This window comes from Engystomops pustulosus, chromosome 8, assembly GCF_040894005.1.
Source record: "Engystomops pustulosus chromosome 8, aEngPut4.maternal, whole genome shotgun sequence".
Taxonomy (NCBI): domain Eukaryota; kingdom Metazoa; phylum Chordata; class Amphibia; order Anura; family Leptodactylidae; genus Engystomops; species Engystomops pustulosus.
This window is the reverse complement of record NC_092418.1, coordinates 83,671,796-83,677,799: the sequence shown is the minus strand read 5'-3', so window position 1 is coordinate 83,677,799 and position 6,004 is coordinate 83,671,796.

Here is a 6,004-nt window from a genome sequence, read left to right as displayed (position 1 = left end):
ATAAGCTGGTAGGAGGTAGATGGTCCAATAACCATTGAATTAATTCTAGTTTAATTGGATTGCACATTTAAGTTATTAGAAATGGTCGTACACATCAAATATAATTGGTGCTAGAACAAACATTTTGTCATGTTTGCACTCCCATACACATGAGATAGCTGTTGGTTGGACGTTTATTTGTTCTACAGCTATCTCCCCCGACTCCCTCTCGACGTAATGGGTAGAGAAAGTTTCTACCAGTCACCTCAGTAGAGAATTTACGGATTAAGCAGTTCAATTTCTTCTTATCTCCCAAAAAATTGGCAGATTTGGTTTCTTTTTACCTAATGTGTAGGAGGGTCTTTATAATTTTATTTCATGGAAGGATCAATTGTAAACCAGTGATTCATAAGCAACAATTTAAAATGTTTTGGATTAATAGTGATTAGATTACGGGCTACTTAATATTTTACCCAGAGAATGATTGATTGATTGTTTCAATTATAATCAGACATGTGTGGACTGATTCACTGAATCAAAGACAGAAAGGGAACACAGTGCGCTAAAGACTCAGGTGTAGTGTTAGGTTGTCACTTCCAAGGAATGAAAAAATTGAGGTGCTCACCTTGGGGCTATCTTGTAGCCAAACGTGCCGTTTATATTGTTATTAAGAGCTGCTTGTGGCGGAGTGTGGCCATGGGGATCAGGCATCCATCAGACTTATCACGCAGCTAGAGGTATATCATAGTGGCAAGTCAAGGAATTCCACATCAGTAGCGCATCTTCAAAAATACACGTCTTTTTATTTTACAGATAAAAATGAACTACGCGTTTCAGCGCTGAACTAGCGCCTTTGTCGGGTTCAGAATAATTATTATAATCATACTGTTTGATCAACGTTAGGGTTATTTTGAATTGCCGTTGATGCTCAGCATCAGTTGCATTTTGTCTCCGTTTTGCTTCCGTCTCTCCGCTTCCGCAAAAAAAAAATGAAGGTTTAACAGTGCTTTGAAAACATCACGCTTGGTTTATCAGCCTCATCAGTGAAAAAAAAACCCTGACTTTTCATTAGTTTTGTTTGCAGACCCATAGACTTCTATTGCCTTTCGTGAAAATCATTTTTCCACAGACAACGGACCAGTGAAAATACAAGCCGACCTGAATACACCCATTAAAAACAATGGCTCAGTGAGGCTTCTACGGAAATCCCTAACCCACAGACGTGAAAAACAACCCCAATGTGAAAGATCCCTTAGACTAATGTGTATGACCACCTTAAAGGGGTTGAATAAGATTTTTTTAAATGTCATATTTGGACTGGAGGGGCAATAAAAAAAAAAATTCCTTTATTTATATAGTGCACACGGATTACGCAGCACTGCATATAAAACTGTCTATCCTCACCTCCCCTGGCACTGCCCGGCACTGCTGAGTCCCTGTGTGTTTATAGAGGCTGGCAGTGTCCTCCCAAATAGTGTTGCACGCCTACTATAGCCTGACTCTCATGTTGGGATGGTACCACTAGATCCGACAGTGACAGCGGAGTACAGGAGTGCTGGAATAGGTGAGTATAAGTGGTTTATTAATTTTATATCCCCCCCCCAAGCTATATATACATTTTTTCAACTCTTTTCTCGCAGATCAGTTGATTAATCAGACTGTTCTATTGCCAACTTGGGACAATTTTGTCATCCTTAGGCTACATTCAGACACCCGTTTCCCGCCGTACTGTAGCACGACAAGCACACGTCATTGCGAGCGGGGAGAGGAGGAGGAGGTGAGCGCTGCTCACCCCCGCCCCTCTCGATATGGATATATTGTGCATGCCGCCATGTGCCGTGAAAATATAGGACATGTCCTATCTTTTCACGGGGTATGGAGCGCTACGGTGCCGCACGTGTGCTGAACAGTACAACTCCCGTAGGGCGCCGTGTGCCCATTGCCGTCTATGGGGCACATATATCGGCCGTATATATGTTGGCCCTATATACGTCCCCCATACGGCCATCTGAATGTAGCCTTAGAGATATTTTCCGCATTAACATCATTTCTTCAGTGTATGATAAAACACATGTTATTGCCTTCCATGAAAAATTAGCTCCTCTAGATTTCCATTGGTCATCTTAGAGCAATATTTCTAAAGAGATTATAGTGTATAACATATTACATAAGGTCAACGTAACTGATAATCCATGTGACGGACAACTAGCTCCGCTAGGACCCCTGAGCTTTCTCCTGGAATGATAAAAATTCCTCCAATTTAAGCCTAGCCAGGAGGCCACGGATAGTACACTTGATCTTGTCCAAAGGGCCTGGAAGCATTGCTCTTGAAATATTGCTACAGTAATAATGTTGCAACATATAAGGTGAATATCTTATTTCACTATGGAGACATTACAAAGATTCCATATATTATTTTTATAACCATTGGTCTTTCTGTGCATATTTTATAAAATATATAATATATTATATATTTTATATAAATAATTGACTTATGGCACTAACAGGATCTTAAATAACATGGATTCAAATAGGAAGGAACAGAAACATAGGAATATGCTGTAGGTCAGTGATGGCAAACCTTTTAGAGACCGAGTGCCCAAACTACAACAAAGACCCGCTTATTTATCACAAAGTGCCAGCATAGAAATTTAATTTGTGATTTATACTCCCTTCTGTGTCACAGTTTTCATTGATACCAGCTCCATGAGGCACCAATAAAGCAGAAAATAGTCCCAGGTAGAGCTGTCACTTTAAAATAGCTCTGTGCACAGCAAGTCCCGGGCCGTCTGGGACTGCAAGTATATACCTGGAGTCATCTCTGGTGATGGCCTGAGTGCCCACAGAAAGGGCTCTGAGTGCCACCTCTGGCACCAGTGCCATAGGTTAGCCACCAATGCTGTAGGTTATCATAAAAGGACACCCTTTTATTTCAGTAATGAAAGAGAAGATGAGATTTCTGAAATATCCCGGCAAGTAATGACGGAAGAAGCCTTTCTTCTGGAAATGTCTGAAATATGCCTGCCCTTTTGAAATCCCCCATATTTTTCAAAGGGAATGGGAGTGGCCATGCATTATATCACAGAGGACCTGCATTGTATCAGAAATCCATTGCTGCAATCAGATTTGCTATACCTCTTTCAGTTCAAACGTTATCAACAAAAAGTTGCAACAACAGTTAGGAAGGTTCACTGTAATGCTCAGCTATGTGACATGTTCAGTATGTTGTCCGTGATGCAAGACACAGAGCTGAAGGTGTTAGAATCCGCTATGAACCCACATGAGAATCTCTAAGGGTACACGGACCACAAGAGATATTGCAAATATCTGATTGTGGTAATCATTTTCTGTTCTTCATTGATATGATGTATGACCACCATCCCATTGGAAAATGTTTTCATTGATCTAATATGGTCTATGTTTTGGACATACTTTAAAATATACACTCCTCACCCTTTATTTTCTGGGGTATTCAGATTTTCCATTTTCCCTCTAATTTCTGAAATAGGAGGGCGTATTGAATCTTTTGACTCAGGCCCCTTTCACTCACAGGTATGGGCAATTCATCCGGATGGATGGAGAAGCGGAATGGGTGAGCGCTCCTCATCCCTCCACTTCCAGCTGCGGCACAGTATGGTGGCACACATACTCACCATACCGTTCCCACAATGCACTTCTATGGCGGCCGTAAGCTAGCTGCCGTTCGTACGGCTAGCTTACAGCCACCATAAACGGTAGTGTGAAAGGGGCCTCATCCTGCATATTTATAGTAAATAAAGGGCTGCTAAAGAGCCCAGGTAAGGTTGAAACGTTGCTTTGGAACTTTCATACACTCTATGCACCATGTGAATGGCACAAGTCTGATTTAAGATCAGTTACATGTAAATATATCATCAAAGCTGCTTTTTTTCTGTCGACTTTTCCATTGTGTCTATTTATTTCCTTTCCCTTTGCTGTGTCATGTTAGATCATTGTAACCTGAAGACTGGGAAACTCCTATTCATTACATTAGAGCTGTCGGCTATTTTATGAATGAAAAATATTCTATTAATCCAAAGTGTCTCAACACTTGTAAAGCATAGAAGAAGAATGGACCTTCCCCATCCCCCATGTTTCACGCTGCTGTAGAGAAGTTGTGTCACCTCTGCCTGATTAATGTAATCTCATAAGTGTTCCCTGCTGTAATGTGAGTCCTCAGGATGTGTTCACTGAATACCTTGTTATATCTTCGCACCTTCTTCTTCTACACATTTAATGCAAAGTGCTACTAATGGATTCTCTGTTTACCTTGATAAATGATTGGATCAACATCTGGGGTTATAGTGGGGTCAGTGGGGCCTGTACCCTCTATTTGTGATTCTCCTAATTGACAATGTTAACGATACAACCTGAAAACATGATTGTTCAACATAAAATCTAATCTGATAAAGCATAGCTAAGCAACAGCAGAAACTGGCCAACGTGAAGCTGTTAATTATGTATGAAGAAGGCTCAAGGGGGGAGCCCTCATTATATAGACCTGGGGTTTGCTGCATACTACAGCAAACACCCACCACATAAACCCACCGTGCACACAACCACCGTATAAACTCCATATACTGCAATACAGTAGTATTGCAATATATGATGGAACGATCACACAGTCTAGGGGGGGGGGGGGTCTAAAAAATAGTATCAAAATTGTAAAAAAAGTTAAAAAAAATAAAATTACCTAAACATTCAAATCCCCACCTTTCCTAGAAGTTTTAATAATAATAATAATAAATAAATTGTAAAAAAAATCACAAACATGATAGGTATCCCCCCCCCCCACCACCACCACCCAAAATGCATATTTTATCAAAATATATATTCCTGGCGTTGAACCTCATAACAGAAAATAGCTCCTAAATGTCCAAAACGCCACTTTCATGCCATTTTACAGTGATCAAAAGATTCTACAGTCCTTAAATTGGAAGCTGTGAAAATGCTAGCTTATATCCCAAATAACATCTTACACAGCTCCATACACTAAAGTATGAAAAAGTTACACAACGTTTTCATTTTATAAAACACAATAAAACCTGTATAAATTTGGTATCGCTGTGATCGTACCGAACCAAAGAATAAAGATGTATCAGAACATAAGCCCTCCCACAGCACTGTACACTAAAAAATGGAAAAGTTATAGATTTTTGAAGGTGGGGAGTGAAAAATGAACAAAAAAGGCTGTGACATGAAGAAGGTTAAAGGACCCAAACACCCCGTTAGATAAGCTAAGATTTTGTGTTGTCAGGAGGTTGAAAAACATGGCTGCTTTCAAAAGCAGCACCACACCTGACCATGATTAGCGCCAGCATTGCATCTCAGTATGGCATTTAGTTGCAATAGCGTACATTGGTCAGGTGTGGTGCTGTTTTTGGAAGAAAACAACCACATGGCCGTGCTTGATCCATGAAAACCATACCGTGCTCTGACCTGATTGCATGAACGACCACAGTGCTGGGGACAGGAGTCCTCGCATCATCACTACAGAATTTGATGGCGCAATATAAATGAAGATTATTATTATAAATCTTTTTTGTATCTGATGTCAGACTTACACACTCATTTCAGTTGACCCATTCACACCACTATATTTTTTATGGATCTATGAGGAGGCTGTAGAAATCAGAGCAGGTCCTTTTTAGTGTTTGTGGCTCAGAACTTCCCAAACAAGTTTAAGGGAATGCAAAAGCAATGGACATCACACGGATCTGCATGCAGTCTGTATTTGTGGATCATCCCTCAAGTGGTTGGGACAAGCTAGTGACATCTTTTGCAAGCCTTCCGTTTTTTTTTTTTTTTTTTGCGGATCTGCAAAAACAAATGACCCAAGGATGACTCGTGGACCATTTTATGGACATCATCAACGGATTGAATTCAGATGACACATGGACAACAAAAACAGAGCACAAATCAGTTGTCTACTGTCTGAGAAGATCAGATATTCGTGTGCAGGGAGCTGTCATTTTGATAGATTTTTATTTTTTCCATACTGTTTCGA